Source organism: Acinonyx jubatus, chromosome B1 (genome assembly GCF_027475565.1).
Source record: "Acinonyx jubatus isolate Ajub_Pintada_27869175 chromosome B1, VMU_Ajub_asm_v1.0, whole genome shotgun sequence".
In the NCBI taxonomy this organism is placed as follows: Eukaryota; Metazoa; Chordata; class Mammalia; order Carnivora; family Felidae; genus Acinonyx; species Acinonyx jubatus.
In genome coordinates, this window is record NC_069382.1 from 85,434,966 (window position 1) to 85,456,070 (window position 21,105).

Consider the following 21,105-nt stretch of genomic DNA (forward strand, 5'->3'; position numbering starts at 1 on the left):
CAAAATAGAAACAAAGTAATTAACAAATTTGATTTTATCTTTTATCGTTATGTACTACACAGAAATTTATTTTCTCACAGTTCTGGAGTCTGTAAGTCCAACATTAAGATGTTGGCAGGTTGCTTTCTCTACAGGCTTCTCTCCTTGTTACAGACAATTGCTTTCTTGCTATGTCCTCACATAGTCTCTTCTCTGTTCCCGTGGGCTATCTCTTCCTCAAGGACACTAGTCCTGTTAGATTAGGGTCCCACCCTTATGACCTTATTTAACCTTAACTGCCTCCTTAAAGTCCTTATCTCCAAATATAGTCACACTGGGGGTTAGGACTTTAACCTATGAAACTTAGGGGAACACAATTCAGCCCATAACACTCTCACATTTTCAATCTACATACGGAATGTCTAAATTTTTATTTTCATGGAACATTTATAAAAATTGTGTACTTGACTGCCAAAGAAAAATTTAACACATTCAAAGGCAAAAAAGGAGAGAGCCAAAAATGTTAATGATCATTTGATTAAAGAAATAAGATGACCAGAAAGTATTAACTACTTGAAATTAAGAAATATTCCCATAATTAACTCTGAGATCAAAAAGGAATTTCAAAATGATATTATAAACTGTCTTGAAATAAACAAAAATTAACTTCATATACAAAACTGTTTATAGTTCAAGTTATATTAAGAGGAAAACAGGACACTAAATGGCATCATTATTAAAGAATGCTAAAAATAAAAGAACTTGATACACAGTTCTATGAATTAGACAAAGGAGCAATGAAACTAACCAAAAGATATTGGGGAGAAACATAATAAATACAGAAGCTGAAACTGACGTTGAAACAACAAAAAGAGTGGAAAGTAGAAATAAATCCAAGGGCTTGTTTGTTCTTTGGAAAGACTAGCCAAATAGATAAAACCCTCCAGAAGTTAAGTAAGAGAGAAAATATAAAGAGTATAACAAATACAGATATGGAAAGGCTTTAAAAATTATTAAAGAATACTTAGTGATGCTCGTTGGTAATATACTTGAAAATCTACACAAAATGGCTATTTTTCATCAAAAGGTATATTATGCCATGGAATAAAAAGTTTGAATGATGGGGTACCTGGAGGGCTCAGTCGGTGAAGCATTCGACTTCAGTTTAGGTCATGATCTCATGGCTTGTGAGTTTGAGCCCCACGTTGGGCTCTGTGCTGACAGCCCAGAGGCTGGAGCTTTCTTCAGATTCTCTCCTCTCTTTCTGTCCTCTCCTGCTTGCACTCTCTCTCTCTCTCAAAAACAAATAAACAATAAAAAAAATTTAAAAAAAAGTCTGAATGAACACATTGCCATAGAGAGGATTAGAAGGGCAATTAAAGATCTACCTTTAAAACAGGCACCCAGGTCCAGATGGTTTCACAGCTGAATTTCTAGCCAACCTTTAACGAACAGATGACTCCAATGTTATTTATCCTATTCCAGACTTCAGAATTAGAGTGAAAATTCTTCGGTTAATTTTATATATATAGAAAAACATTAATAGCAAAAACTGATGAACATAACGCAAAAATAATCCCTCAACTAAAGACTACTATCGCTGATTAATATAGATGTAAGCATTCTAAATAAGCAAATTCACCACATCAAATTCACTACATCAAAAGCACTATATCAAAATAATATGCCCCCTGACCAACTAAGGTTTATTCCATAATAAAAATATAGTTGAATATCAGGAAATCTGTCAAAATAACCACATCATATAATACTAACTTTACTAGTTGTTAAGCTGCATGAGGGAAAGAATTTTGCATATTTTCTTCACTGTTGTATTCCCAGTACTTAGAACAACACCTATATATAGTGTCTGCCCAATGAGCATTTGTTGAATGAATGGACTATGCTAATTGAATCAAAGGAGAAAGATTATATGAGTATATCCAGTGGTGTGTAGTAAATGTTTAACAATTGACTTTCCAAAAATTAAAACAATCCTGATTTGTTGTATTTGCTGATTTCCAGGTGCATATACTCCCACCATTGCCATTTTAAAACACTGCAGCCATTAACCAACATGATACCACTGAATGGAGTTGAAAGAGATTTCACAATTGGATCTCCCCAAGCTGGGTGAGCTGGCTCAGGCACACCACTGATAGATGCTGAAAAGGGATTTAGAAAGTCAGTAGTCATTTATAAACAAGTAATGGAGGGCTATTACTTAAATATGATAAACCATTTTGCTGAAACCTCCAAGTAACACGGAGCCACTAAAACCATTTCAACCAAAATCAAGAACAGTTTGCTGCCATTCTCATGTTATCCAACAGTGCTTTGGAGAGGCTTGCAAATGTAGACAAATAATACTGTAAAAAGTGAGTATAAATTAGAAAATAAAAGACATCTCTTTGGGTAAATAATACATCTGGAGAAATCAAGTATTCTGTTGAAACAAAAAAAATCCAAAACCAAGAATAAACAGTATAACAATAACAAAATAAGGCAAAACCAAACCACACCTAAGTAGAAGTTGCTAGCATTAATAAGAAAATTTGGTGTAGCATTTGGATACAAAATGAAAAGTTGATACTTTTTCTGTATTAGCACTACATAACTAGAAATGGAAATGGAAAGAAAGAAATGGAAATGGTCACAAAGACCTCATTTTCTATTGTTGACTACATCCATACTCAGACAAGTTGCTTTTCATAAAAGGTGGTGTCGTGATTTGGGCTAATCAAAGGCAGTATATGAAAGGGTGCGCCTGGGTGGCTCAGTCGGTTAAGCATCCAACTCTTGGATTTTTGACTCAGGTCATGACCTCATGGTTCATAGAACTGAGCCCCACATCAGGCTCTGTGCTGACACTGTGGAGCCTGTTTGGGATTCTCTCTCTTCCTCTCTCTGCCCCTCTCCTGCTCTCTCTCTCTCTCTCTCAAAATAAATAAATAAACTTTTTTTTTTAAAAGGAAGTGTATGAAGGATAAGGTGGAGGTCAAAGACATATAACCAGGTAAGGGAGAGAAGCATAGAGAATATATTTGTGGTCTCATTATTTAACAGTATTTTAAAAAAAAATCAAAATTTATTGTTTTTAGGGTCACAAAGCAGGAGCAAATTTTTTGTTTTTTCTGCTATTGCCAAATATTATATTTATACCTATCTTTCATTCTTACTTGGATCCTCTTATAGTGGCTGTTATGGCCTTTTAAAGTTCTGAACAGTACAGAGAAGACATGGCTGGTCTGGCTCATAGACTTTAAGAGAGTTCAGTGCCCTCATGACAGCTGGTGCACCAAGTGATCAGCATATATCATGTTCTTGGTTTGTGTCAAAGGAGGAAACGTTCACCAAGATGCCACACATCCTAATATTTCAGTATCTTCTCTGACAAATTCTACTTTACTTCCTCTCATCATCATAACCTGCCATGGGCCAACATGTTCAGGGGATGGGAAACACTTAAGATTTATATTGCTGGGCTTTGACTTGTTTTTGTTGATCCTGGTCTATAGTACTTTCAATGAGTAAGTCGTACATTAACAGTGATTCTAGATTTCCTGGTACCCTATGGTATATTAAATCTTTGATTTGTATATAAAAATTCCTCTATTTCATAAATTTCATGCAACAAATAGTGGAAAACAAAATCTTTATCCAGGGATCCATAAAAATAGAAAAGGTTGGGGTGAGGTGGGTGGTACAGGGAAAGTATTCAAAAGCACATTGTTTCTGTGCCTGGCTGTGCTTTTGAATCACACGTGGAAGTATGGTTAGAATTAAAATAAAGTTCGGGCACTTTAGTAGCTTGGAAGGTTTCCTTACAGAAGAGGGCTTATGCATTGTGTATTTACATATTGAAATAAATTGTGATGGTTTTCAAACTGTGTTCTAACACATTGTTTGGTGATGTTCAGTGGGAGATAAAGAGATGATTTTACAGCTTGTGGGCATATATTATTAACCCTAGACAAATAATCTTAGTATTTTCCAAATGTGAACATCATCAAGTGTATCCTCGTGGAAGAAAAGATTTGGCAATGTTGATATATAAGATTTTACCAATATGCCTTTGTGCAGAGAATATCAAACGTGCAAAGAAATGAATATATGGTTGTGAGAATGCATCCGGCTCCTGGCTACATCTCAGACTACTCTATTTTTTATGACTTTAAGATTATGTAGATATTTGGCTTATTTTTGCTTGGCATTGCTTTAAAAGACCATTCTATCAATTTGAAAACATCTTAACACATATGTAGGCAATATTATAGTGAAAATAATATAAAAATGGAAATTGTGTCTGGGCTGGTGAAACGTAGACTAATAACGCATTCTGGTGAGCAATCGGGTAGTAGTGAGATTAGAATATTTGAACACTGCTTTTTGGCAGAGATCCCAAAGGGTCACACATGGGTCCATAAACAGAGTGACCACACAACGTGGCTTTCCTGACCAGGTCAGGTGATACTGCCTCTGTTCGCTGTCAGAAATGACCGACCTTGGACAATATGGTCACCTAACCCATAAGTGTACATGTGTGAGGACGTTCATTGCAGTGGTAGAGAGGGTTCTTCACGGGGACAGGGAGTAGGGAAAACATGATAGAACCACACACACAGAGTAAATTTTAAGCGGCAGTCAGAATCAAATGTTTCTTAACATAGGTTAATCTTTAAAAAAGAAAAAAAAAAGCAACATGTTGCTTAGTCAGAAAGGAGCTAGCCAGACTGAGATGCATAGTATTTTATAAAATAAAATACGTGCAAAAAAAAAAAAAAAAAGACGAACAATGTGCATGTTGCAAGCACATGCAAACAGAAAGATACACATCAAACACATTACAATTGTTGGCTAAGGGGAGAAAGAGGAATGTGAGTGGGTTATAGAATTAAAAGGGAGTGAAACAAAACAAGGTAGTGCCTTGTATAGACCAGTGCTGTTTAATAATGTGCTGTGAACTGAACAGTATGATTAAGACAAAACCCTGCACCTGATGTCCAAAATAGCACCCTCTAGTCTGTAATTATATTACGCATGATACAGGTATAAAGAATGTATCTTTAAAAAAATTTTTTTACAAGCCAGAATTAAAACATTATGCGTAACTTAGCCAGGTATGAGAAATTAGACCATAAAATAATATTAATAAATCTTTGCCAAAATAGAAGCTTCTGTTTTAAGACTCTCTAATTTAAGAATTTTTAAAGCTATGGGCGGGTGAGGTGGCTGAAAGAATTAAATAACCTCTGGCTAGAAAAACTTATCTTAGCCTTTCATCCACACTCACTGCCAGCCTCCGAACACCAGTAATTTTTCACAATTTATGTAATTATAAATGCAACCTTTCATCCTCAGTACTCAGGCATCTCACACCTAAACTGCTTAAAGAAAATAAATACCTTAAATTTGAATCTCTCCTCTGGAGCCTTAATGATACACCTGGAGGATTTCACAAAGTAAAAGAAACTGTACTGATCTTCCTTATGGACTTTCTGGGGTTCCCTGGCAAGAGGCTGACAATTTTAGTTAGATTTGGGGACAACCTGGGCTTGACAGTTTTCACCTACGATGGTTGATGGAAGCTCGAAAGAAGGGTGTTCCCTCCTTTTTCCTGTTTGTTCCTCTGTGTGTGTGTTTTTTAACGTTTATTTATTTTTGAGAGAGAGAGAGACAGAGACAGAGCACAAGTGGGGGAAGGAACAGAGAGAGAGGGAGACACAGAATCCAAAGCAGGCTCCAGGCTCTGAGCTGTCAGCACAGAGTGCGACAGCAGGGCTTGAACTCAGGAACAGTGAGATCATGACCTGAGCCAAAGTCAGACACTTAATCGACTGAGCCACCCAGGCCCCCCACTTTTTTCTTTTTAAAATAATTATTTATTTATTTTGGGAGAGAAATAGAGAGTGAACAGTGAAGGGGCAGAGAGAGGAAGAGAGAGAATCCTAAGCAGGCTTTGCACTGTCAGCCTGGAGCCCGATGAGGGGCTCAAATTCATGAACCGTGAGATCATGACCTGAGCCAAAATCGAGAGTTGGACGCTTAACCCATTGAGCCACTCAGGCACCCTTGTCCCTCTGGTTCTGAATGTTTGGTAAGAGAATGTGGCTTTTTCTAAAAAGAAGGACCAGCCTTCACTACAAAGAATATATGTCCCTGAGCTTCCTATTGAAGAATAAAGTCTCAATTCTGGTTGGCCCAAACATGCCGGCTTACTAGAAAAATGGTCTCTTTTATGTCATTGATAATTGTGTCTCATGAGGAAGATTGAGAGATCATTGGAGAGCTGCAGGGGACTTTTCAGGAAGGCAGTTCTTTTTGCACTCAGTATTTTTGAATCACAGGGAAAAGACTGAATTATTTAGTAACTTTTTAAGAATGCTATAGTTCCATTACATGTGACTGAAGGAGTAAAAGAGTGTTGACTATCATTGTTATAAAAGACTAGCTTTTATCAAACTGGCATGTGTGTATTTGAGTGGATTCTTGGGTATCTGAGTTATGTAGGAGATACTTTAAATTTTGTGTTTTATTTGGATTAAAACCTAAAATTTAGTGTAAACATTCTGGATGAAATGCATTTCGGATGATTTTGGTGCCTGTGTGTATATTTATGATTCTGTTTCATACTATGCGAAGGCTAAATAGTGTCTTAGCACATTGTACACATGGAGGTTTTTCACAGTTGTTCAGATACAGAAAAACAGTGGACAAACACAGCTGACCCTTGAACAATGCTAGAGTTAGAGGCACTGACCCCCTGCACAGCTGGAAATCTGTGTGCAACTTTTGAATCCCCCAAATCTTAACTACTAATAGCCTACTGTTGACTGGAAGCCTTACCAGTAACATTAACAGCCCATTAACACGTATTTTGTATGATATATATATATCATATATATATATCACGTATATTAACACGTATATTAACACGTATTTTTCATATATTAACACGTATTTTGTATATATATATATATATTATGCTGTATTCTTAAGGTAAGCTAAAGAAAAGAAAATGTCATTTAAAAAGCCATAAGGAAGAGAAAATACATTTTTAGTACTGTAAAAAATGCATATGCAAATGGATTGCAGAGTTCAAACCCATTCATTGAAGGGTCAACTATGTTTATAATGTGGCAGGTTTCAATACAGGTATGCAAAATTCAAAAGCATCTGTGCCATAGAAATTAGTGACATATTATTATGATTTGAGGTGAGGGATTATGTGGATCCTACCTTTGTTCACACCATTTTGCAACAATATATTAAAAGTTAAGTATGGTAGTATACACACACACACACACACGCGCACACACATACAAAATGAGGAAATTTCTTTTCCTGGTTCCTGCCATAATTGGACCAGATGCCAATTATAATTCAGATTTTAATAATGCCACAAGTCTAATCTTATGTTTAAGGAAACAAGATATCTGCAGAATTATCAAGAGAAACCTCTTTTCTTAGTTGATGGTTTGTATAAAGGTGTGATCTGAATATCCTGGAATAGGACACAAAGATTTGAGGTTATTAACAACTTTTTTTTTTTTTTTTTGGAAAAACACCTATGTGAAAGTCATTCTTTGCATTATTGTCATTGAAGTTAAATTGTAGATACAATAAATGGGAACCAGATCTGAAATGTATCTTTCTCGTTAAAACTGCAATCTAGTTTCAGCAAAACAACACCATTCGTCATTTGAAACTAGTGTGATTTTTATATTATGTAAGAACAGTAAGATTTGTCTATACATTTTATTTACATTTAATTTTCAGTGTGCATCTTAAATTGACATTGGAACAAAATAAAGACCGTGTTGTGAACACATGAGAACCTTTTCTTTTGAAAGAACTGCATATATTATTCATTGAAACATTCACTATGCAAAGAATATGCCCATTAAAATATTTTATTATTCAGACCATAAATATGTAAGCATTTCTAGCTGAAGAATTTAGTGGTCTAATCATACAAATCATTCAAACTGAGCTGTATAAGATATTCCTGAGGGACAATATTTACAGGAATGTATTTTCAGGCCTTTTACCAAACATCTACACCTTGTACTTATGCATGTATTAGCACTCATGTGTCTATGGAGAACTAAGAAATTACACATGTTTGAAAATTTTGCCTGGCAAAAATCTGAAAGCAATCATAGTGTAAAATAAATTGATAATACCTCTGAGTCTCCATAGCGTTTTAGCTGGATTTTTACCCAAAGTTTATTTTATCCAATGAAGGCTGCTTCATGATCTGCTGTTTCCTAAAAAGGAGCTCCTGGAACCCATCTACAGTTATGCTATGATTTTTTTTTTTTTTCATTTTAAATCTAGGCTACCTTTGACTTTCTTACATAAAGGCATGAAAGGAGGATGATGGACATAGGGATTCAATGGTGATTATACATGAGTCTTTCCTTAATCTGCTTTGCAATTTTAAACTATTCTGCAGCTTGAAGCATTGTCTCCTCTTCTATAGTATATATCTAATCTGGAGCAAAAAGTTGAGAAATAAATGAGGTAAAAATAAAGCATTGCTCAAACCAACCTTTTTACTGCCTTAAAGTTTGAGAATGATTGCTCTCTACATTGGCATTTGAGAGAAAAATTTGGCTATTATGGTTTTTCTTGTTATTTTTATTAAGCGAATGAAAAAGGATGGTAGCAGTTCAGCCACTGGGGTGTTAGAACAGCAAATTGAGGGGCCCCCAAAGACCTTGATACCCATTTTTGAAGTTCAATTCCAGTCACTAAGATTAGAGCAGCCCTTCCAAAATGAGGGTCACAAATGCATTTGTGATTTAGAGTATTTGTCTAGATGCTGTCAGGGAAACAATTGGCTATTATTGAACAGAACTGCTGATTTTCTCTTTGTACCATTTTTTTTCCTTTTGTTTTGGGCGTCTCTGAATGGTAAAGTCTGACAGCAAGTAAAAAAAAAATACTAGTTATGTGGAAGAGAAAGGAACACAGATAGGGGAAGGGAACAGATTAAGAGAGATAAGGGAGGAAAGAGACAGACTTTCAATTTCCTATGGCATTGATTTGAGTCCTGAGTAATTTAGTTTGAATTGAAAATATATTTATTGAGCATGTACTATGTAATAGGCATTGTTAATTGATACACGGGTACAAATTAGACAAGATGAAAATCTGTGTTATCAAGAAACTCATTCTCTAGTGTGGGAGGTTGAATAGAGGGAATGTAATCAATATTTGTCTTGGAGTTTGCCTCATCCACAGGTTCTCCAAGGGTGAGCCCTCACTCTGTCCCTGGTGCCCATCCCTGATCACCCCTGGTGTAGAGTCCAGAGGAAGCCAATCCATTGACTAAGGAGTGACTTGAATGACTGAGGCTCTTATCAGAATCTCTCCAATCTAGCAGCAATGTTCTTCATTTTCCCTCCAAAGTACATCTCACACCTGCTCACTTCTCTGCTACCATGCTATCCTTACCAACATATTGCCATAGTCCTACTTGGTTTCTTCATGTGCAGCATGTTGTCTGTTCAGTTCATTCTCTAGTTAGAGTGATGTTTTAAAAACATGATCAGATCATGTCATCCTTAAAGAATTTCCATGCTTTCCCACCACACTTGAAAACAACGTCACAACATGACCATCCCTCCATCCATCACATGCCCCATGATTAGCCCCTGGACTCCTCCTCTGTCCTCTTCGATTGACTTCCTCTCTATCCTCCAGCCACTCTGGCCTTGTTTCACTTCCTCCAGTGTGCTAAGGTGGTTTCTACATTGAGGCCTCTACACATGATGCCCTCTGCACATAATGTGTTACTCTTCTGCTCACTCCACACGCTGGCTTCTTTGGATACTTTCAGTCCCAGCAGAAATTTTTTATCTTCTAGCAGACGCCTTTCCACAACATCCTTGCTAAGGTAGGTTCAACTTATGAGTCTCACTTCAGCCTATGGTTTTCTTCACAAAAATTTTTATTTATTTATTTTTTTACATTTTCAAGTACACACACATACACACACACATTCTTACCTAGGTATTGTCTGATCGTCTCACTAGATTGCAAATAGCGTTATCCCCTACTATAATTCCTGTACCTTATACAATGCTTACATCTGTGTAAGAAGCACAATAAATCTGTTTAGTAAATAAATGAACTTACATTAAGATCCACAGAAATTGTCATCAGTGGGGAATCCTGGAATTAGAAGATAATGATGCTCTTGCTCGAGGGCGAACATTCTGGGGTCCTAAGTAAACTTGGCAAAATCATGGAGAGGCTGACCATGTAAGCTTTGGAGTCAAAGACATCTTAACCTTTTAAATACTTAACCTCTTATTAGCACTGTTACCTTAGGCAAACTGCTTAACCTGTGTGAACTCTCTTTCCCAATATGTCACATGGAGGTAATATCTTTTACAAGATTGTTTTAAGGATATATCGTAATGCACGTGAGGTAATTAGACTAAATGATAATGAATAACATTTATTTAATACTTCTCTGTGCCAGGCCCTAGGCTATGAGTTTTACAGTGCTATCTCACTGGATCTCTTCATCAATTCTGTTAGATACAAATGATCATCCTTCTGTTACACATGAGGAACTTAAAAAAGAGGGTAAATTTAAGGTCATGTACCCAGTAAATGGCAGGATCAAGATGAACTCAGGACTTTTGGGTGCAGAATATAATATTACAAGCATTAAGCTATCCTGCCTTCCATATGGCATATGGAAGAATACTTTCAAATGGAAGTAAGAAGTTATTTATGATGTGAGTATAGTATTTAGGATGTAAGTGGATAAAGGTAATCTGAAAAAAAAACAGAATTAAAGAAATGTACAGTAAGAAGCCTTATCAAGGTGGTCTGTGGCTCCTAAAAGAGACAATTTTGCAAAGAGCAGTTGTCTTTGTTGATAATGTTTGGTTTCCTGGACTAGTCCCTTGAGGCCCAGTTGAACTCTGTATCCTCTCCTTCCAAAGTTTATCAGATCGTTCTACTATCAGCAGTTTGGTAACTGCTCTCTTGCTTGTTGTATCTTCTCTGGGTCATGGTGGGTTTTTTGTTTCTTGGGGTCTGTAATTTTTTATTTGTATCTTCCGTGGGTGTTTGTGTGTGTGTGTGTGTGTGTGTGTTCTGGGAACTCTCCATGTGGTGCAGATGTGGAAGCTTCTTCACTAAATAGATTTCCTTTTGCAACTGCCTGGGACCAATGGATTGAACAGCATAGACCAATTTTTATTTTGGAGTTTCTTTATAAAATAGGTAACACAAATTTAGACGCAAAGCCATTCTGGCATGAGCCTCAGGTTTTGAGTTCTGAGTGGAACCTTTCTGTCTTTACCTCCACTCCTGCCCATTCACCCATTAGACCCATCACATGGAGGTTTCCCTGAAGCTTTCTCTGGTTAAATGTCAGAGGTCTCACTTTCACTGATGGGCCAGATCTTTGAGGCTGTTGGATTCGTTCAGGGTTTTAGCAGTTTCCTTTTAAACAGGCCAAAAGCTGCATGTTTTCCCCACAGGCAGATGTTAGAACCAAAGCCTCCACCTTCTCAAGCCCTTCTCTGGAGCTGAAATTCTTCTGGGCATCATCCTTTGCTTATAGTTTCTATAACCTAGACCTTACTTTGCTTTCTTTTGAGGTAGCCATGTATGTGAATTTTTTGGTGTGTTTTATTGTATTCAGAATTTCCAAGAGTTTATTGTGAGAAGTGAGCCCATTTATATCATCTCAATCCATCATGTTACCTGAAGTTCCAAAGCATAGATGCCCAGATTGAATGATTTCTTGTGTGTGAATGGAACATGTTATGTAAGTAGGTAGACAGGATTATGTGGCTACAAAGGTAGAGTGGTTCTAGAGAAGCCAAGTGAACAGATTGGCTTTATTCTGTAGGCCAAAGTGGGAGGCCACAAAAGATTTTGAATAAGTATATAGCATAATAAATTCTGTATTTTTCAGGAACGAAGTTGGTAGCACTGTAAAAATAAATGGAAAAGTGAGAAATCAATGACATGGAAACAAATAAGAATACTGTTGGAAATGTTTAAGACAAAGATAGTTGAGAGATTGGCCCAAGCATTGGAAACAGAAGGGAGAGGATAGACCCAAAAGGAAACTAGAAGATACACTTTACAGGACCTGGACAATTGCTGCACAGGAGAGAAGAGGGAAAAGGAATCGAAGATACGCTTCTGACCTGGATGACTAGAAGGCTATTTTGATGGATTTATAATACTTTCTGACCTGGGTGGGTCAGTTGGTTTGGCTTCCAACTCTTGGTTTTGGATCAGGTCATGATCTCATGGTTTGTGGTTTCAAGCCCCACATCAGGTTCTGGGCTGACAGCATGGAGCCTGCTTGGGATTCTTTCTCTCCCTCTGCCTCTCCCCTTCTCTCTCTCTCTCTCTCTCAAAGTAAATAAATAAACTTAAAAAAATAGAATACTTTTTTGGAAATGTGGGTTATCACTGACTACAAGCATGGCATTATTCCATTCCCATGCTGTAAGTATCCTAATTAACGGTAGTATCTGGGGAACTGAAGATTGTGGCATGGCTGGGTAAGTAGGCAGTGGAGTGGGCTGGTGGACTTCCTTCTGGCTCAAAGGTAATGCTTACCAATCCTATTTAGTAGATTACATTCAGTGCATCCATGCTAGGTAGAAATCTTCTAATGTGAATTCCATACCTATCCTTAGACTGTCAGGAAGTAGGGTTTGAATCCTTTAGTTATACTCATGTTAACTGTGTTCTGTGATCTCCCAATTTTTTCATGTGATGGGAGGATAGTGGGTTTCAAAGGTGAGTAGTTTTTTCTTTCCTCTGTCTGGAAATGAAATATTTGGTCTATAGGGGGAGAAAAGTGAAATTAAATGAAACCATACAAATAGACTGAAAAAAAAAAAAGACCGTATGTTAGCAGTTTATAAACATTTTTTGCTGACAAAGCTCAGCAAGCCCGGACAGAAATACTTGCACAAATCTGATTATAAGGCTCCCCTCACTGCAGCAGGAACTGGCTCAGCAAAGGAAATCAAAAGAATAACCTGATATAATTTATCCTTTTCCTTTTTCTTTTAAGGAGAGATGCTTGGTAGGAAACACACAGAGATTTCCCCATATTGCACCAGTGCAAACTCACAGGATTTCTTTGTTTTATAGAACTGCTTCTGCATTCTAGAGATGGGGGGAGAGGGAACGCTCCAGTCAAGCTAGCTGAGACTTCATCAGAAATTATCTCCACCAACAAAGGCTCTTTGCTTGCTTCCCCTAATTCTTTCTTCCAACTGCTTTTATTTCCTTCAGGGTTAAAACCCATAAACTCCAGCAAACATTAAGAGACTTGACTCTTTGACTTGAAAGGTATGATTACAAGCCAGTGTCTGCGTTTTCAAAGACCGGGTCTCCAATTTAGCCCTGAGCTCTGAGGACAGTCACAGCTGCATTGCAGAGCACCATGGGAAGCTTCGGGGTTGAATACAGTGGCATTTTAAGTTGAGAACGCTTTGAAGATCAAGATTTTTTTTTAAAAAACAATCCTACTGAGAGTCAACCATTTATGAATTGTGATCAAAGAAAGCTGAACTGGGAGTCAGAAGAGCCGGATTCTGGTCTTTTCTCTGCCACTACCTATCAGTGCGACCTTAAGCAAGTCCCTTAACCTTTCAGGGCCTCAGTTTCTTCATTTATAAAATGAGGGCAACAGAACAGATTAATGGGTCTCCAATGCTGGTCAGTGGAGGAGATGCATTCAAACCCCTGAAAACGTGGAAAACCTACTGGGCAGAACTCTCAGAGTTGGCTTGTAAGATTGGAGTGTGTATGTCAAGAATCTTTAGTTTGTAAAACTCCCCTGGGGATTCAGCTATGCAGCTAAGATTGAGAACCATGGTCCCCATGATTTTTATTTTGTTTTATTTTTAAAGTTCTTTTGGAAAAAATCCCAAGCCTAAAGAAATTGCAAAAGAGTACAATGAATTCTCATGTAGTCGTCATATAGACGCCCCCATTGTTAACACTGTCACACTTATACTCTCACTCTCTCTGTGTGTGCAGTTTTATTTTTAATACTTTTTGTGAACTGTTGGAGATTAATTTCAAATATCATGATCCTTTATCTCAAAATACTTCTGTGTGAATCTTCTTAGAAAAAGGACATTCTCTTTTATAATCAGAGTATAGAGATCAAATTCAGGAAATGTAACGTTGGGTCAATAATATCTACCGTATAATCTGAGAATTTGCCAATTTTCCCTATACTGTCCTTTAAATGTTGGTTTTTAAATAAATTTTTAAAAGTTTGAAATATTCACAAACTCACAGAGGAGTTGAAAGTACAGTACGAAGAATTATGTTCCCAAATCATTTGAGAATAAGTTGCCTATCGATGCTCTATTTTTCCCTTAATGCTCTGCTCTGTGTTTCCTACAAAGACTTTCTCCTCCGTTACCACAGGACAATCATATAATATTGATACATGACTCTTATCTAGTCCTCAGCTTTGCCAATTATCTCAATAGTATCCTGATAGAAATTACGCCGTTCAGAACCATGTGTTACATTTAGTTGTCATATTTCTTCGTCTCTCTCAGTCTGACATGGTTTCTCAGACTTTCCTTGACTTTCATGACCTTGATATTTTCAAAGATTGCAGGGCTCTTATTTTGTAGAGTGCCCTTCAATATGGGTTTGTTGGATGTTCCCTCATGATTCAGGATATGCATGTTTGTCAGGGATATTGCAGATGTGATACTGTGTTCTTCTCACTGGAGCTTATTAGGTGGTGCACAATTTTGATCTTCTTACCTGATGAGGGTGGTGCCTTCCAGGCATGTCCACTGCAAAATTGCTCTCTCCCTCTTTGTAATGAATGACTATTTTGAGGGGAGCTTCTCTGAAACTATACAAATGTCTCATTCTTCATCAGACATTCAATTTACTCATTCATGGGCTTATGGTTTCCCATTTTGTTCAGTGGGTTATACTCCATTACCATCATCATTTATTTTGAGACTCAAAACTTCTGATTTGGCAGCAGAAGCTGCTTCAAGCTTTGACATATGTCCCTATCATTCTTTGAGTACTTCCTTGTTCTCTGTTTTTAAAGGATGTTCTAGGATCATCTTGTACTTATTCTTTCCAGTCCTGGATCCAGATAGCAATTTAAGCACTGTCGGTTCCTTTAATTGGAGAATAATATTCAGGAGCCCAGATTATGGGCTGTAGGTGTGCTCATTGCTATTGACATATCACTGCTACCAGTCCTAAGGAGTGTGTGTGTGTGTGTGTGTGTGTGTGTTATATGATATAAAACACATATATACATTTATGTATATGTATGTATCATGTATGTATGTGTCGATATATAAGCACAAATACCAACTCACCAACACCTCACACACGTATTCAAATATCCAGACACACATTTACACCTATATTTACTTCTCTTTCTATCTATATGTTGAAAAACACAAGTTCATACCGATACCTTCAGTTCTTACTCAATACAACAATACCACAGGGTCATTCCAGTTTTCTTACTTTCCATATTTGTGACCCACTTGTCCAATAATGAGAAACCTGTACATACTATCCTATCTATTTACATATTTGGCTATTCCCTGTATTAGCCAATTTTCCATCTCTGCTGCCATTTCTTCTCACACATTGAAACCCTCCTCACCCTGCTTAGGCTCTGACACCTTACACTGTGCCACTCTTTCTTTCTTCCACCTGGTAGAAGCCCTTATCACCCTACTCATGGTCTACACCAGGCCATCCCCCATATGGATCCCATCCTCTCTTGGCTGGGGTTCAGACGTTCATCATGGCATCAACTCCCAACGTGGACACCCTCTTCACACTTCTCAGGCCCTGAACCCCTGTTCCAGGCTGATCCTCACTTGAGGCTCAGCTCACCCTGCTTGAGCTCAGACACCGCAGAGAGACTGCCCCTCATGGGAATACCTCCTTGCCCTGCTTAGGCTCTGACACCCTTCTCTGGCCCATGGAGGCTGCTCCTACCTCAACACGGGTGCCTACTTGTTCTGCCAAAAAGGAAAAGGTACCCTTTTTTGCTTTTTCACTGTAACATAGAAAAAGGTAAATTAGGTAATATAGGCTTCATTTGCCACCAATTGAGGATTTGGGGTATGGGACCTTAAATAAGGGCTTTTTAAAAAGTGAATCCGAATATCAAATAATCTGGAGAAATAATAATACTTAAAATTATGTATGAGTTTGTATAGTAAATGCTTGATAGGCAAAATTTCATTATATTTGAGCAATATTTTTAAAGTTTATCATAACTCCAAAAAAAGCACGTTTGATTTAGGATTACAGAGAAAACATGTCTGAAGAGAAGTATTGGGGCAGGAGATATTTCGTAATATCAGATTTCCTTAAAGAAGATTTAAAATTTGGGAGTGTGAATTACTTATATTAACAAGAAAAACCCTCCTTATCTGCTCTAAGAATCCGCCTTCAGAAAATGCCTTTGTTGGTAAAAGGATGGGTTTTGTTAGAGAACAAGATGAAATTGTTACTCTAAGAACATAATTATCAGAATGGGTCACCACAGAAGGAGAAGATCTTCCTTCTGTGGAGATTTTTGAAAAGAGCGCTCAGAGGATAAGCTGGAGGCCTAAGGAGCCCTCTGGTATTTTGTGTTACTAAAGTGGACACCAGTTTCATAATATAAACAAGAAAATCTGGTTTATTTTAAACACTGGAAGCCTCATATATGTTATCCATGAAGTTATTTGCTATATACATAACTAATAAATTTTGATAAAGATGATAATTCTAAAACTATAGTTATAGTAATTGCGAGCTGTTTATTCGTTTGTAGGTTATATTAGTTGTGGTATTATCAAAGAGTCCAAATGAATGTCCTTATTACGAAGAATCCTTTCAAGACCTTGCCTTGGTTCCAGTCACAGGGACCAGAGCTGCCATTTAGGGCCTCAGGGATTGTGCCTCCATAATTCCTAGGGGCACTGTTTACACAGAGTGGAATGTGAAAAGTGTCCCTGGAGGTGGGCGTGGAAGCAGCTCTGAAAGGGGTACATAATCTACCATCACCTGGCCGGTTTTCCACATTCCCAAGCTGCAGACAAAAAGGGCTTGGACCCAGGAAAAGGAGAGACATATTGCCATTGGCTGTGGATTGCCAATACCGACAGGCTCCTTCTCCAGTCTAAAGCACAAATCAGGATCCTTTGAGTAGATGTGGGCGCACTGCCCCTGGATATGGGCGTGAATACCCTGACATGTAAGCATTTAAATTGCAAAACCTTTGTATATCAGTAAGAGGAGTTCAAAAGGAACCAGCTTTCTGCGGTGTAATTATGTTTTACTGAATTAGCAAAGGAGCACGACCTTCGAGCTAGTCTTTAGGTTTCCAGGAGAATTGTGTCTTTGCCAGCCGGCCCGCCCGCCCTGCTGATGCAGCATCTGCGAACCCCGGGGAGTCCATTTTGAGCGTGTTAAGAAGGAACTCCACGAGATTAAATTCCTTTTTCCATTAACAGAAAGGGTACACTTTCTGCAAAGCCAGTCTTAACCAGCAGAGGGATTTGAAACATTTGGCAAGATCATTTCTGAAAAATAGGCTGAATCCTGAGTCTTGCTCCACTGAGGCCACAGCCAGCCATAGGCCACAGCTACCTAAACGTTACAAAAGCTATTTCAAATGGCTTTCTCTCTTGACTCTGATGCTTGCATTTTTGACATGGATTAGGAGAATTAAGTAATTCATGTGTTGATCTGTTTAGTGACAAGTAGATATTGATAGGACGACATTAATAATAGTTAACTGGTTGTCGAGGGCTTATTTTGTGCTATGCACTGCTCTAGGCTCTTTCCAGGCATTAGATCACCTCTGCTCTCTGAGATAGTTATCACATCTAAGATGTCTTCAGTTGTCAAGTCACAAGGTAGGAGGCCTTCATGTAAAGCTGGGACCTGCACTCCAGGATAAGGGTAAATGAGAATAAATTCATCATCCAGAAGAGGAAACAAAGAAAATTTGCATGGCTTGGTCATGGCACCGGGTGCAGGGAGGGTAGAAAATTCTCCTGGCAGGAACACGTGAAGATCTTCAGAGCTCAACTTCCCTTTGGCCCGACAGCAACTGTAAGATATTTTTGGATTTCAAAAATGTTAAAATGTGAGAGCATTTGTCTTCCAGTTAATGAAATAGGGTATTTTTATCAGCTCCATTTTTAAAGATGAGAAAAATGAGGCAGAGAGGTGAACTTACTTGTCTGAATTTATTAAGTGAATAAGCAGCTGGGATACTGAGCCTGTATTCTCAACCCCTAAACTTGACTCCTTCCAGAAGTTTATGATAGTCTGGCATATAGACGATATGTGTGAGGAAATGATTATGTATATTTGTTATTTCAGGAAGGAAATTCCATATATAAGGATAGAGAATCAGAATCAGAATGGATTTGTTAGGTATAAAAAGAAGGAATGAGAGTATCAGAAACTCTGTGTCCTATGTTAGGCTCCTCTCATCATGCTTTTGCCAGAAACATTTTCAAATATTTTAGAATCTTATTTTTCCCTGAAGAAAAGGGTTTTTTCTTTGACGCTCTTGTGGCTGTTTAATTAGAAGATAAAGCCATAAAGGAATGACATTTTCCTCCACTTTTTCTTTATCCCTGTTTATCAAAAAACATACTCTATATTTCTTAGACTGAAAATATTCCATCTTGTGTGGTAGTCACACTGTGACTATGTGAAGAATATCCTTAGTACTCAGAATTCATGGCTAGATAATACAGCACAGGCTTTTCTCATAGAAAAGATTTGAAATTGAAATAACTAACAGAAAGGTAATTTTTGAAAACAAAATTTTATCTTCTTAAGGTGTTTTTCTAGACCCTAATTTTCTTTGTTTCCCTTTCCTTGTTCCTTTCCTTTCCTTTCCTTTCCTTTCCTTTCCTTTCCTTTCCTTTCCTTTCCTTTCCTTTCCTTTCCTTCCTTCCTTCCTTTCCCTTCCCTTCCCTTCCCTTCCCTTCCCTTCCCTTCCCTTCCCTTCCCTTCCCTTCCCTTCCCTTCCCCTTCCCTCCCCTCCCTTCCCCTTCCCCTTCCCCTTCCCGTCCCCTCCCTTCCCCTTCCCCTTCCCTCCCCCTTCCCCTCCCCTCCCCTCCCCTCCCCTGCCCTTCCCTTCCCATCCCTTCCCTTCCCTTCCCTTCCCTTCCCTTCCCTTCCCTCTCTTCTCCTCTCTTCTCCTCTCCTTTTCCTTTTCCTTTTTCTCCTTCCTTCCTTCCTTCCTTCCTTCCTTCCTTCCTTCTTCTATATTGTTATATTGAAAGATGATAAAAGTGTATATCTTTTGGCTTGCTTTGGGTTGTTCTCACATGGGTATTTAAATAACCTTTTCAACAAATAATATGGTTATGGAACCATATGATGAAATTGGCCCACATAAGGATTGAGATGCTTCTCAGTCATCCAAATTAACAGGATTATGGCTTTTAGTTTAGATAAACTCCTGTTGAGTAGGAAGAGTTTCTGTAGTTTTCTTTTTAAACTCATCAAAGGATAGAGGCCCACTGGTGTCATACATTTGTGTTTTGGGGCTCTTCATGACAGTATATATTTTTATATTTGCTTTATCAGTAATTTTTTTCAAAAGACAGACTGACATTACTGGCTCGTAAATATTTCCTAACATGTCTTCCTAAGAGGTCTGTAATTGTGGGCATAAACTACTGATTGCTTTTAGTTTTCTTCTTTGCACAGAGTCAGGTACTTATTTAGCTGGGCGTTGGATATACATACTGCTGACTGTATATACCTTGCTCTAAAATATCTTACATGCTAGGGTGGAGACATAGGTACATAATTAACACTAATGTGATACATGTTAAATAGGGTTTTTATGAAGTTAGATGTTACCTGCAGGATAGGAAATGACCTGCAGTTCAAGTAGGGTTGATGGAAAAGTTATTTAAACAAAGTCATGACAGACAGAGACATTTGCCAAATGGAGTGGATGAGCCAAGTGTGTCTTTGCAATGATGTGCAGCTGGCTGGGGATGAAGTTCATGGCTTGGGGTTGGGGAGTGGGTGCTGTGGATGGTACAGGGAGGTGATGAGTCTGCAAAGCAACTGGGATCAGATGAGCAGGACTTTTGTACCTGATAACCATTAAGACAGTAATTGTAATCTCAGATACCTTTCTAGCCCTTTTCAAACTGTTTTCCTTTTTCTATCCCTTATCTTAGTTTTGTAAGCTTTAGAATTTTCACTAGTGTTCCTGCTTTATGATAGGAAAACCAGATACAGAGGAATTTTCTAGTGAAGGGTTTGTCCTGGGGCCAGCTGGGGTGGGCAAAGCTCATTAAGCTCATGTTTTTGAAAGCACACACATGATTTAATAGTTAAGAAATGTGCCCAGGACTACAATGCTGAGGGATGGTTGCTGAAGTTTTTTGTTTTTTTGTTTTTTTGTTTTTTTGTTTTTTTGTGCCTGCGCTCCTGGGACATTTGCTTTGCTGAGATATGGTGACGAAAGTGCTAATGAAGGATGCCAGCGGAACCCTCCATTTCGGGCTGTCATTCCAGAGAAGGTCTGCAGAGTGTAATGAGGCGAACAATCAAGTTGCTATAGTCTGAAAAGGTTAAAGCAGCTTCAGGGATCACTATTTGTGCTTCTTGGGTACTGGAAAGTCATGCCAGTAATAAGCAATATGCAATCCAGGGAAAAGAAGCAATTAGTTTTCCACGTTAGTGAAAGGCTGCCTCGCTTCAGAGAGGATGGTGAAGACTGAATTCTTTTCCTTTGAGGTGGAACTGAGTCACAAAGACTCAAGCCAGGGGTGAGTGAATCTTGTCAGTCTGTCAGCAACATTAATGGAGTTCCTACCATGTGCATACCATGTAATTAGGTTTCAACAAGCCCTCAAAAGTTTAGAATATGTACTCCATGATGTCAGAGAGTAGCTTTGAGTCACTATCTTAACCAAGCTCGACTATGCTTTTGTTGAGATTTAGATTCAAAATAGATGATAAATTCCATTGAATAATAGTTTTGACTTGGTCAGAAGCAATGAAAACTACAAGGGGAGGTAATCTCATGTTGGCGACACCAAGAAGTCTCATTCACGTTGTTGAAATGTT

The 21,105-nt window shown here is 38.1% G+C and overlaps 1 long non-coding RNA gene across 2 annotated transcripts in view; it reads left to right on the top strand.

The window, feature by feature from the left end:
• The window catches only part of LOC128314456 (uncharacterized), a 125,445-nt gene that overhangs the window by 53,086 nt on the left and 51,254 nt on the right, over positions 1 to 21,105 (top strand). The window contains exon 1 of one of the 2 annotated variants that reach the window (XR_008296116.1): positions 19,327 to 20,804. The exons of the other annotated variant lie outside the window; for it this stretch is intronic. This is a non-coding gene — a long non-coding RNA (uncharacterized LOC128314456). Of the gene's footprint in view, positions 1 to 19,326; positions 20,805 to 21,105 lie in introns of those variants that run through there. 2 annotated transcript variants of the gene reach the window in all.